Source organism: Lemur catta, chromosome 1 (genome assembly GCF_020740605.2).
Source record: "Lemur catta isolate mLemCat1 chromosome 1, mLemCat1.pri, whole genome shotgun sequence".
In the NCBI taxonomy this organism is placed as follows: domain Eukaryota; kingdom Metazoa; phylum Chordata; class Mammalia; order Primates; family Lemuridae; genus Lemur; species Lemur catta.
The window spans coordinates 111,349,463-111,363,788 of NC_059128.1; the positions used below are offsets into that span (position 1 = coordinate 111,349,463).

A 14,326-nucleotide genomic window follows, 5' to 3' on the forward strand; every position below is an offset into this window, starting at 1 on the left:
TTTTCAGTGTTCTCTTTGCTTTTCAGTTGTGGATGTTTATATTGATAATCAAGCGCGGAGACTCTTTAGTCAGCTGTTTCCAGTCTAGTAATAAGCCCATCAAAAGTGTTCATCATTTCTGTTACACTGTTTTCAATTTCTAGGGTTTCTTTTTGCTTCTTCCCTAGAATCCCATCTTTCTGCTTACACTGTTTGTCTCTTCTTGGATGCTGTCTACATTATCTATTAGCATTCTTAGCATATTAACCATAATTGTTTTAAACCCCCAGTCTCATAATATCAGTATTCCTGCCATATCTGGTGCTTGCTCTCTTTAAACTGACTTTTGACTTTTAATATGCCTGGTAATTTTTCCCTAATACCTGGACCTGACATACTGGGTAAGAGGAACTGCTGTAAATAGGACTTTAGTAACATGGTGATAAATTTAGGGGAGAGGGGAAGTGTTCTATTGTCCAGTGATTAGATTTCGGTCTTTCATGAGTCTATGGCTCTGGACTGTGTGAACTTAACAGTTTTTTTCCTTCCTTTAATTGGGTCAGGATGGCTAAAGATGGCTGGAGTTGAATATTTCCCTTCCTTCTGGTCATTTAGGCTCATAAAACCCCAGAAGATTAGGCTTTGTTTAACTGCTTTCTCCTGAGGGCAGACCTTGTTAAGAACAGAGTGCCCTGATATGTGTAAAAATGCTTCCTTTTTCACTTCCTCTACCAAAAGCATGAGGGGATTTTTCTCTGATACTTAGTGCGAGAGCCTGAGTTCCTGGAAGTAAAACTCATACAGTGTGGGGACACCCCCCCTACCCCCCAGTGACCAGAGTTTTTAACTCCCAGACTTGTCCATACATGTCCACAGTTCTTCAGTGATTAGTCTTCCTACCCTGGTACTGGTTCCCGAGGTAGTTTCTGCTCTGTGATTCTTTGTATCCACCTGTCTGTCACCAATTTTGAAAGTAGCAGTTTTTCCTGTGACTTTATTTCTCTTACACATCTAAGAAGTGTTGTTGATTTTTCAGGTTATTCAGCTTTTTACTTCTTGGAACTGAGTGTCAAATTCCAAGCTTTTTATGTGGGAACTGGGAACCAGAAGTCTGTAAATTTTTAAAAAATGCCTTCACTGTGGCTCACACCTGTAATCCCAGTACTTTGGGAGATGAAGGCAGGAGAATCACTTGAAGCCAGGAGTTTGAGACCAGGCTGGGTAACATAGCCCATCTCTACAAAGAAAAAAAAAATTAAAATGCCTTCATTATTGCTCAGCTCCTCCTAAATATTTATAAGTTCACTGTGGACAGAGCCCTGTGAATATAAGAAATGTTGGAAAGCCTTCACTAGTTCCTTAAACCTTAATGCATGTGTTAGTATTCATTCTGGAGAGATGTTATTTCAGGTGCGATAGGAAAAGGATTTATATACTCCTTCTCCCTTAATATTCGTATGTGAACTCACATTGTAGAAAAACCACACACATCTAAGGAATGTGGGGATGCTTTTAAGCATTTCACAAGCCTTAATATTCACACGTGAGCTGACACTGGAGAAAAGCCCTACAAATGTAAACAATGTGGGAAGGCTTTCAGTTATTCTAATTCATTTGAAGTATATGAATTCACACACTGTAAAGAAATCCTATGATGCAAGGAGTATCATCTTTCAAATATAAATCCTTCAAATCTTATAGTCCTCGATATTATTAAAAAAACTCATAATGGAGAGAAACCTTATCAGTGTTAGTATTGTGGGAAAGCTCTCTCTTCCCATTCACTTGAAAGTTGTGAACAAACTCACATTGTAAAGAAATGCTCTGGGAGTTAGGAATGTGGGGTCCACTTTTGTCTCAGGTCTTACTGAACATGTAAGAATTTACAGTGACAGGAAACCCTATATTTATGGGGAATATGGGAAAGTCTTTATTAAATCCTTAGGATTTAAATAGCCTAACTCTTACTGGACAGAAATCCTATGATTGTAAGGAATGTGGGAAAGCCTTCTCTTGTTCCTCAACCTTAATGTCTGTGTAAGGATTCCCAGTGGAGAGATGCCATATTAATGTAAGGAATGTGGGAAAGACTGTTGCCAGTGCTGAGTCCTTAATAAGCATTTAAGAACTCAACTTGTTATTTACTATGAATGTAAGCAGTGTGGGAAAACCCTTCCTTCATGCCACAAGCTTTAATATCTATATGCCAACTCATGCTGGAGAACAACTTCATGAATATAAGTAGAATGGCCTAGATTATGTCCCACCTCCCTCCCCAATTCTTCTGGTAAGCCTTTAACCCCTGAGTCTTCAAGATGTAATGACATTTTGGAGATAAGGGTTTTAGAGAAGTGATTAATTTAAAATGGGACCCTAATTCAACATGACTGGTTTTCTTATAAGAGGTGAAAGAGATACCAGGCTAGCAGGAACAGAATTCCATGTGAAGTGATCAGAAATGGTCATCTGCAAGGCAAGGGGAGAGATCTTTCTGTTAAGGCCTCTAGGGGAAACCATCCCTAGAGTGCAGTGGTGTGATCACAGCTCACTGTAACTTTGAGCTCCTGGGCTTAAGTGATCCTTCTGCCTCAGCCTCTGGAGTAGCTGGGACTATAGGCATGTGCTACCATGCCTAGCTAATTTTTTTTTGTTTCTTGTACAGAAGGGGTCTCACTGTGTTGACCAGGCTGGTCTTGAACTCCTGGCCTCAAGTGATCCTCCTGCTTCAGCCTCCCACAGTGCTGAGATTACAGGTGTGAGCCACAGTGAAGGCATTTTTTAAAAATTTACAGACTTCTGGTTCCCAGTTCCCCCATAAAGAGCTTGGAATTTGACACTCGGTTCCAAGCTTAGTACACAGCTCCTTTCAGCACTTTGATCTTGGTCTTCCAGCCCCCCAAACTATGTGCAAATAAGTTTCTGTTTAAGCCATCCAGTGCATGGTATTTTGTTATGGCCACCTCCAGCAAAACAATGCAGTAAACAATATGAGAAGGCCAGGCCTGATCGCTCATGCCTCTATTTTCAGCAGTCTGGGAGGCTGAGGCTGGAGGATCACTTGAAGCCAGGAGTTTCAGCCCAGCCTGGGTAAGAAGGAGACCCCATCTCTACAAAAAATAGAAAAATTAGCCAGTCATGGTGGCATGCACCTGTAGTCCCAACCACTTGGGAGGCTGAGGCAGGAGGATCGCTTGAGCCCAGGAGTTTGAGGTTGCTATGAGCTATGATGATGCCACTGCACTCTAGTCTGGGCAATAGAGCAAGACCCTGTCTCAAAACAAACAGAAAACAACATGGGGAACATTTTAGATATTCTACAGTCCTTAATATTCACATTCAGAGCCACAATGAAGAGGAACTTTGTGAATATAAGGAATTAGGGAAGGTGTTTTCAGTGTTTGGTCTATTGGACATGTAAGAAATCACACAAAAGATGATTTCAATCAGTCTAAGGCATGCAAAAAGGCATTTTTGTGTTTATTAGACCTTAATGCATCCAAACTCATCTGGTGAAAGAACTTAGGAATCAAGTGAGAAAAAGTAAGAGAATGTTATGAAATAATGGTTTTCTTTTTTTGTATGATATTAAAGAATGTGATCTTACAGAACATGTAGGAACTTAGAGTGGACTGAAACCCCATCCTAAGGAACATGGTAGGGCTTTCTTTAACTTTTCATGCCTTACAGAAGGTGTAGGAACTCAGACTGGAGAGAACAAGCCTTCTGCTTGTAAAGCAAATGGAATTGCCTTCATTCATTCCACAAAGCTTATTTTATATGTTAAAAATTACTGTGAAGCCCTGGGGAGGCAAGGAGTAGGTTACAACCTTAAGATATTTCTCATGCCACAATGCTTGTAACAAATTCAAGCTAGTGAAAAATCCTATGTATGTAAAAAAAAAAAAAAAAGGTGAGCCTTTTGTATATTTCATGAGACTTCATATCCAAATGAGAATTCACATTGGAGTAAAAGCCTGTGAATGTGAAGAATAAGGACTCACTCCTCATATCTTACTCTTCATGGAAAAACTCAGACGAGGGATGGCATATGGATTTAAGGAGCGTGGCAAAGCCTTCAGAACCTCCACAAAGGGCCACGTGATGTCTACACAAATGGATGGTTCATGGATGAGGTCAATATTGTGGATTGGCCTCACCCTGCTGCTTGGACTGCTAGTGGTAGTAGCATTCCTACGTGATACATCAGATAAATTTATTTGTTTCCAGCTTCTGTTGGGCAGTGCCTGACACTGGCATATTCATGTGAAAATTTGCAACAAGTTAGGGTGCTGTGGGCTCCAGGAGTGGACTTTTGAGAACCACGTTTCCGTGGGTCTCTGATGTTCCCACTTATCTGGCTGAGCTCACTTAGAACGCAAGGCCCTGACTGGTCTTTGCCAAGGCCATTTCTCGGATTTTGTTTGTGGCGAGTAACCCTGAAAGGCAAAGTCATTCCCCTTTGAGACAAAGAGCAGGCCGGCTTACTGCTTGCTGTAAGATAGTGTTTCCCAACCTCAGCATTCCTATTCTCTAACACAACCCACTGTATGTGGAGATGACACTTTTGCCCTTTGTGTCACCACCGAAGGACTTGGAAACAAAAGAAACCAACACAAATGTGCTGATGCTTGGGCTGTTTGCTAAACCATGAGTAATAAACTCCTCTGTCTCTGACTCCAAAGTCTCAGGTCCTCTGCCAACATCCATGAAGTAGTAACGTGCTAACTTCTTGCCTTGGAAGAAGGGAATAATCAAATCACAGGTCCCACAGTTTTGTTGGCACTAGGATGGCATGGCAATGGGAACGTGACCTGGTGGAGGAAGGACAAGGATACCCAGGTCACATGTGGAGTTGTACAACTTTCTGGGATCTAGCAACGGAATCTTTTCTCCAAGCTGTTTGCCCAAGTTGTGGATGAAAAGAGGGGAATAGGGATTCCTTGGGTCCTATTCAGGAGTCCTAACGACAAGAGGTAGGGCTGGAATAAGCTAACTAAATAGTGCTTTGGTGGTTGTTTACTCCTCTGGGTGGAAGAAGGCATGTGGTGATGGTGGAGCAGTAAGACCTCCTGTCCCAGCCAAAGGGCAGTGTGGCTGTGGCATTGACTGTTGGGTCAACGAGTTAAAACATGGTGTCAGCAATAAAGTCCTTGCTATTTGATTTGAAACTTTGGGTGAACTGAAAACAATGATTTCTTTGGTTGAGCTGGGTGTGCGCAGCCATTGGAATCTGCATGTGAATGCAGAGCTTCACCTACTGGTGTGGGTCCACTCTCTGCTTTGTGCTCCTGATTGCTTTCCAGCCCCTCAGGGAAACCGCAGGGCATATGCACTGATCTGGCTTACCAGGAAACTTCAGGGAGAGAAAGGACTCAAACTTTTATGTTTCTGTTGGATGTAGGCACCTGAGTCTCCCTCCTGACCATTCTTGACAGAGAAGGACCTTTGGGTGCCGGGGTAGCCAGTGTACCAGGGACTGAGGAGCAGAAAGAAAGGGGGCACTGGGCCTTGGGAGCTTGCCAGATGCTGGTAGATTTCAGCCACTGCCCATGGGAGAGAAAGCAGCTATGGTGGTTGGTAACATATCAGTGTCATACTCACGTTGGCCCTTGGGCGAGGCTCTGCCACTGTGCTGCACTCTCCCTGCTCTTTGCCAAAAGATACTGTAGTCTGGTGGCAGTGTATCTGTCACTGTAACCTGTAACCCATGCAGTTTAGCCTCCTTGGTCCATGTTCCTGTAAGGTTTTGGGCAAAGTTGGCAGTAGAAAAGGGAAACTAAAGTGACCTTGTGGGTAGGTTCCTGTGGGCTGAGTCCCTGAATTGTTGTCATGGCTTCTGCTGGGTGCATGATTGGAATGGGTGTGTCACATGCTTGCAGTTCCCTGTCCTTTTTCTTCTGTGGATTCTGCTATTGCCACACATACCATCTCTTCCCAGTTGGTCTAAAAGAAACAATATAGAAACCCAGTAGCAGAAAGGGAGATGATAGCTTTTTTCAGATTACTCAGAAAGGCCAAAGTCTGACTGACATAGCCTCTTTTTGAAACGGCAGGTAGAAACCTAGAGTACTGATCTCTTTCTGAAAGTGAATGCCTAACATCTCCAAAGAACTCAGTAGCCAGGGAGGAAAAGTCCCAGTAGACCTTGCTGGTTGCTATAGTTACCCTCCAAACCACATGTTAAAATTTGATCCCCAGTGTTGGAGCTGGGGCCTGATGGGTTGTGTTTGGGTTGAGCCAAATAAACCCTTTCCCTTTACAAATCTCCAAGACTCAGGTATTCATTTACATGGAATGTTTAAGAATGCAGCAGCGCAACACTAGGATCCTTGTGGCTTTACCTACTGGCAGCTACATCTCTTGGAGAAAGTTTATCATCCATTCATCTTACCTGAAGCTAAGCTACTGGCTCAGTGGGACCCTTATTACCTGAGCCTCATTCTGTCATGGTCAAGATAAACTGAAAGCTGAATGTGTCCACTGGGTTTCTGCAGTCATCCAGCCTCAGCAAGTCTGAAAGACTCACTGGGGTTAGGATCCTGTTATTCATTCCCTTACTTTTCTTTATAGGACTGACCACTTGTGTATGCATTCCACAAAAGTGTGTACCACCAAGCTGTGTGTCGTGGTGCACGCCTGTAGTCCCTGTACTGGGGAGGATGAGGTGGGAGGATCGCTTGTGCTCAGGAGTTTGAGGCTGCAGTGAGCTTTGATTGGGCCACTGCACTCCGGCCTGGATGACAGAGCAAGATCCTGTCTCTAAAATAAAATGAAAATGTGTGCTACCTACCTTTGGGCAATTTTTTTTTTTTTAAATGAGACAGGATCTTGCTCTGATACCTGTGGTAGAGTGCAGTGGCACGATCATAGTTCACTGCAGCCTCAAACTCCTGGGCTCATGTGATCCTCCCAACTCAGCCATCTGAGTAGCTGGGACTACAGCAGATGCCACCATGCCCGGCTAATTTTTAAATTTTTAGTGGAGACCGGGTCTTGCTATGTTGCCCAGGCTGGTCTTGAGCTCCTGGGCTCAAGGCATCCTCCAGCCTTGGGCTCCCAAAGTGCTGAGATTCCAGGCATGAGCCACTGGGCCTGGCCTTATTGAGAGAATTTAAACAGTCAAATTTCCAACATAAGGACAACATGTTTGGCTTCACTCTGTCTTTGTTTGAAGTTAGGGTTGCCCTTCACCTGCTTTGGGTATTACAGTGGGTTCTAGATTTGATAGAACCTCCTCTTTGACATCAGGACCATCTCCGCGCTGACCCCTATTCTTTTGCAGAGTCAGTTCCTATTCAGCTTCTAGGACCAATGCTCCTTTTGCTCCCTCTTGACTAGGGGTAACATCCTGACTTTCAGTTGGTGGTTTCTCTTGCTGCAGTTGTTCATCACTGGGCTACTGGACAGCCACAGGCTCATCATTTCCTCTTTCTCTGGATTTGGATCTTGTTCTTACATATCCACTCATATTTCATTCTTCCTTCCTGGTCCCAACCCCATCAGGACAACAGGGTTCATGGGGGCATCACCACCTGTGAGTAGAAGGACAATGAACTCTCTGGAGTGTGTTTGAAGTGCTACCTTGTAACCTTGATTTGAATTTTTCTGATTATTAACAGTTGTAAGCTTCTTTTCATGTCCATTGGTTGTTTATATTCCTCTGTTGTGAAATATGTGATTTTTTTCTATTAGTTGACATTTCTGATCGTTATAAAAGTGATCCTCATAATTTGTGAATTTCATGGTTATGCCTTCCTACTGTTGGGTGTTTTTACTCTCGCTGTGGTGTCTTAATGAAATGGAATTAATATTGGCAGAGACAAATTTATCCAACCTTTCTTCGTTTCTTCAGAAACTTCTTTAGAATGCAGGTTGACTTTTGGTGAGGACTGTCTTCCTAATTTGTGGATTGCTGCCTTCTTAGCTTTCCTTACCTTAGGGAGTGGGGAGACACACACACACACACACACACACACATATAAATAGAAAGAGCATAGAAAGACACAAAGTGAGAAATAGAGAGTCGGGGGAGAGGGCAGGGAGAGTAACTTGTTTATCTTATATGTTCTTTTGGGGATAGAGTGCAGTGGCGTCATCATACCTCACTGCAACCTCATACTCCTGGGCTCAAGTGATTCTCCTGCCTCGGTCTCCTGAGAAGCTGAGACTACATGCGTGTGCCACCATACCTGGCTAATTTTTCTGTTTTTTGTAGAGATGGGATCTCACTCTTGCTCAGGCTGGTCTTGAACTCATGGCCTCAAGTGATCCTCCCACCTCCGCCTTCCAAAGTGCTAGGATTACATCCGTGTTGTTGCATATGACAGAATTTCTGCCTTTTTAAAGGCTGAATAATATTCCATTGCATAAATATACCATATTTTCTTTATCTGTTCATCCATGGATGGACATGTAGGTTGATTCCATAACTTGGCTATCATGAATGGTGCTGCAGCGAACATGGAAATGCTCATATGTCTTCAACGTACTGATTTCAGATCTTTCAGATAAATACCCAGAAGTGGGATTGCTGGATTATAGAGTAATTCTATTTTTAGCTTCTTGTGGAATGTCCGTACTGTTTTCATACTGCCTATGCTAATTTACATTACCACCAACAGTGTACAGTGGTTCCCATTTCTCCACATCCTCACCAACACTTATTATCTTTCGTCTTTTTGATGATAGCCATTCTAATGGGTGTCAGGTGATACCTCATTGTGGTTTTTATTTGCATCTCCCCAATGATTAATGATGCAGAGCATTTTTTCATGAATCTGTTAGCCATTCCCATGTCTCTTGAGAAATGTCTCTTCAGATCTTTTGCTCATTTTTAATTGGATTATTCATTTTCTTTTAGTAGAGTTGTTTGAGTTCCTTATATATCTTGGATATTAATCCTTTATCAAATATGTTGCTTACAAATGTATTTTCACAATTTCTAGGTTGTCTCTTCACGCTGTTAATTGTTTCCTTTGTATTGCAGAAGCCTTTTATTTTGATGTAATCCCATTTGTGTATGTTTGCTCTTGTCTACACTATGGGATTAGTATAAAAAGTCATTGCCCGCCAGGCGCGGTGGCTCACGCCTGTAATCCTAGCACTCTGGGAGGCTGAAGCAGGAGGACTGCTTGAGCTCAGGAATTTGAGACCAGCCTGAGCAAGAGTGAGACCCCATTCTCTAGTAAAAATAGAAAGAAATTAGCCAAACAACTAAAAATAGAAAAAATTAGCTGGGCATGGTGGCGCGTGCCTGTAGTCCCAGCTACTTGGGAGGCTGAGGCAGTAGGATTGCTTGAGCTCAGGAGTTTGAGGTTGCTGTGAGCTAGGATGTTGCCATGACACTCCAGCCCAGGTAAAAGAGTGAGACTCTGTCTCAAAAAAAAAAAAAAAAAAAAGTCATTGCCCTAATGTTGTGTAGCTTTCCCCCTATGTTTTCTTCTAGTAGTTTTACAGTTTCAGGTCTTATGTTTAAATCTTTAATCCATTTTGAGTTGCAGGTATGGTTGAGTAAGGCTGACATGGAATTTTCTTTCTCCTACTGTTGTTGAATGATTTTTGCTCTAGATTATGACAGCTTCTTCTCCAGGGATTATTGCCCGGTTGTCCCAAATTTAAACTGTTCCCATCAGATGATAGTTATCTTTTCAGGGTAAATTCACAGGCAAAATTATCTATGTCTAGAATAATTGTTATTGTTGTTTTGAGTGGTGTCTATGAGAATAAAGAATGTGGGAAACTCTATTCATTTCATAAGCCTTAATACAAACCTGCAAATTCACACTGGAGTTCACACTGTGAATTCACTGGAAATCACACTGTAAATGTAAGAATTGTGGGAAGGCTGGCAGATATTCCACAGGCCTTACTACCCACATGTAAACCCACACTGGAGGAGAACTTTGTGAATGTAAAGAATATGAAAAAGCCTTCACAGATTCTTCAGAACTTGCTATACATGTATGAAGTAAGGCATGTTGAATGAGCCTCCACATTTTCCCCAGAACTTATTAGCATCCATAGCTAAATTCATCTGTAGTAAAATCTTAATGCATATAAAGAATGTGGGCAACCCTAACTTAATATTCACATTTTATATAACTTGTAGGAACTTAAGGTGGAGGGAAACCCCCAAATTTAAGGAATTTAGGAAATCTTTAATTTTTTTATAATCAGCATTGGAAAAAAAAATATGTAATGAATTTGTTAAAGCCTTTATGTGTTGCCCAGACATTAATATCTGCACACAAATTCACACTGATATAAAACCCTTTAAATATAAATAATGCTCCTTACATTTTTCTAAATATTTGAAAACACATAGTGAATAGATGCCCTATGAATGTAAGAAATCTGAGAAAGCCTTCAGAAATTTCTCAAAAGTTTGTGTATATGAAGCCTTGTGGATGTAAAGAAATGTGGAAATGCCTTAATTTTTTCTCTGCAGAAGAATTTTTCCTGATCATTGAGGAAACATGGGAAAATTCACACTGAGGGGAATGTGTTAATGCTTCCTTGTTCATATTGTATGATATAGGTGAAAACTCACACTGTGTAAGTGTAGATTTGTGGAAATATTTGCAGAAAATTCACATCCTTTAATAGACACGTTAAAATACACACTAGAAGGATAAACTATTAATGTTATGAATTTGTTGAAACCTTTGGCTCATGACTTGTAAACAAGAGAATTCATACTGGAGAATAAATTTAAATAAATGACATGAAAATGAGATTTTTTTGTGTCTTATTCTCGAAAAAGACTTGTGCCCTTAATTTTCTGTAGTGATCTTATAAAGTTTAATTGTTTTTGAGAGAGTTTCCAAGTAGGTATTCTGCTATTTTTCCTTTTTAAGACAGAGTCTCGCTCTGTCATCCTGGCTAGAGTGCAGTGGCATCATCATAGCTCACTGCAACCTCAAACTGCTGGGCCCAAGCGATCCTCTTCTCTCCACCTCTTGTGTAGTTGGGACTACAGGCACGCGCCATGACACCTGGCTAATTTTTTTCTATTTTTAGTAGAGGCGGGATCTTGTTCTTGCTGAGGCCGGTCTTGAACTCCTGACCTCAAGTGATCCTTCCACTTCGGCCTCCCAGAGTGCTAGGATTACAGGCATGAGCCATTGGGCCTGGCCATTTTCTGCTATATTATGCACATTTTATATAATTGTGCTTTCTTTATGGCTCCAGCTGTAAACACTTTCTTATTTGCATTATGATATCTTCATTGACCTATGGATTATTTGGGAGTGTATTTAATTGGCAACATAAGGGTATTTTTTTCAATGCTCTTGGGTATTCGTCTCTAGTGTCATTGCTAATTGGTCATAGTATGGGTTTCCATTGTATTTATTCTTTATTTTTTTTTTTAGAAATGGGGTCTTTTTTTATTTCAGTATATTATGGGGGTGCAAAAGTTTAGGTTACATATATTGCCCTTGTCCCCCCTCCCCCCGAATTAGAGCTTCAAGTGTGTCCATCCCCTAGACCCCTAGACAGTGCGCATCACACTCATTCTGTATGTATACACCCATGCCCCCCCCCCCGTCTGCCTGACACCTGATTAATGTTATTCCTAAATGTGCTCTTAGGTGATGATCAGTGAAACCAGTTTGATGGTGAGTACATGTGGTGCTTATTTTTCCATTCTTGGGATACTTCACTTAGTAGAATGGGTTCCAGCTCTATCCAGGAAAATATAAGAGGTGCTATATCATCATTATTTCTTATAGCTGAGTAGTACTCCATGGTATACATATACCACATTTTATTAATCTGCTCATGTATTGAAGAAATGGGGTCTTGCTATGTCACCCAAGCTGGAGTGCAGTGGCACAATTACAGCTTATTGCATCCTTAAACTTTTGGGCTTAAGTGATCTTCCCACCTCAGCTCCCTAGTAGCTGGGAGGAGTACAGGTGTGCATCACCATGCCTGCCTAATTTTTATTCATTTTTTTAAAAAAATTAGAGATTGGGTCTTGTTCTGTTGTCTATGCTAGGGCGCAGGGGCACAATCAGGGCTGACTGCAACCTCAAACTCCTGCCTCAGCCTCCCAAGTAGCTGGGATTACAGCCATAAGCCACAATGCCTAGCTAATTTTTAAATTTTTTGTAGAGACAGGGTCTTGCTATGTTGACCAGGCTGATCTCAAACTCCTGGCCTCAAGTGATCCTCCCGCTTTAGCCTCCTAAAATGTTGGGATTACAGGGGTGAGCCAGCATGCCCAGCCTTTTATTCATTTCTTCTAGAGATAGGGGTCTTGCTGTGTTGCCCAGGCTGGTCCCAAAGTCTTGGCCTCAATTAATACTCCTGTATTGGCCTCCTGATTCACTCGGGTTACAAGTGTGAGCTACAATGCCGTGCTACCCTTATTTATAAGAAAATTCTCTCTGGCCTCATGTGGCAAGTAATAGCTACAATACGCTTAGAAAGACAGGATTAAGAATAAATTACAAGGCAAATGTTTTCACAACAAAAATGATAAGAATTTGATGTGATGAATATGTTGTTAAAGTTAGCTTGATTTAATTATTCCACATTGTATTCATAAGTCATAACATCACTTTATATCCCACAAATATGTGATAATTTGTCAATTAAAAAATTAAGAAAAAGAGGCCGGGCACGGTGGCTCACGCCTATAATCCTAGCACTCTGGGAGGCCAAGGCGGGAAGATTGTTTGAGCTCAGGAGTTCAAGACCAGCCTGAGCAAGAGCAAGACCCCATCTCTACTAAAAATAGAATGAAATTATATGGACAGCTAAAAATAATATATAAAAAAATTTAACTGGGCATGGTGGCGCATGCCTGTAGTCTCAGCTACTTGGGAGGGTGAGGCAGTAGGATTGCTTGAGCCCAGGAGTTTGAGGTTGCTGTGAGCTAGGCTGACACCATGGCACTCTAGCCCGGGCAACAGAGTGAGACTTTGTCTCAAAAAAAAAAAGAAAGAAAGAAAAAAAAGAAAAGAGGCCACAGAGAGTTGCTTTGCCCCTTTCATCATATGAAGACACAGTGAGAAGATGGTACTTATGAACCAGGAAGTGGGCCCTCAACAGACACTGAATCTGCTGGCACTTTCCAGCCTTGGACTTTGCAGCCTCTAGAATCATAAGAAATAAGTTTCTGTAGTTCATAAAAAATAAAAGAAAAAATTCAAGGGAAACTAGAGAATTTGTACAAACAAAAATGAAAACAGAACAGACCAAAACTTATGTGATGCAATGAAGAAGAGTGCTCAGTAGGAAATTTATAGCTGTAAATGCCTACATTAAAAAAGAAGTCTCAAATTAATAACTTTATAACATGAAGAATTACCAAAAGAAGAGGAAACTAAATACACATCTAACAGAAGGAAAGAAACAAGATGAGGGGAAATACATGAAATGGAGAATAGGTGAAAATCTAGTTAATGAGAATCCATGAAACCGAAAGTTAGAATAAAAAAAAAGGAGGGAACACTTCCTAAATCATTCTGAGGCCAGCATTACACTGATACCAAAGCCAGATGAAAACATCATAAAAAGAAATTACAGACTATTTTTCATGAATATAGATGCAAAAATTATTAACAAAATATTAGCAAACCAAATCCAAGGGCACATTAAAAGCATTATACACCATGACCAGTACGGTTTATCTCAGGAATATAAAGGTTGTTCAACAAAAATTTAAAAAATAATTCACATTACTAGAACAAAAGAACAAAAAAATCCACACGATGATCTCAACTGATGCAGGAAAGGCATTTGACAAAACCCAACACCCTTCCATGATAAAAATTCAGAAAACTATAGGAAGAGAAACGAATTTCCTCTATGATAAAGGGCATTTATGAGAAACAGCTAACATCAGACTCAGTGGTGAAAGCCTGAAAGTTTCTGCTGAGATCAGAAAGGAAAGAAGGATGCCCAATTTCACTATCGCTATTCAACCTTCTACAGGAAATTTTAGCCAGTGTAATTAAAGAAGAAAAAGAAAAGGCTTCCAAATTGGAAGAGAACAAGTAAAACTATATTTGTAGATGATATCTGACATACAGAAAATTCCAAAGAATCTACAAGAAAACTAGTAGAGCACATAATGAATTCCACAAAGGTGCATTGTACAACATCAACAGATAAAAATCAGTTGTGTATCTACACACCAGCAATGAAACAATAAGAAAAAGAAACGAAGAATGTGATCCCACTTACAAAAGCATATAAAAGAGTAAATTACATGGAATAACGTTACTGAAAGAGGTAAAAGATTTGTACACTGAAAATTTAAGACTTAAAGAAGGACTTAAAGAAGACCTAAATAGAAGGATATTCTATAGTCATTCCTAGGAATACTTAATATTAT

The 14,326-nt window shown here is 40.8% G+C and overlaps 1 pseudogene; it reads right to left on the reverse strand.

The window, feature by feature from the left end:
• Window positions 1–7,153: 7,153 nt before the first annotated feature.
• On the reverse strand, window positions 7,154–7,465 carry LOC123636642 (annotated as a pseudogene).
• Window positions 7,466–14,326: the final 6,861 nt, after the last annotated feature.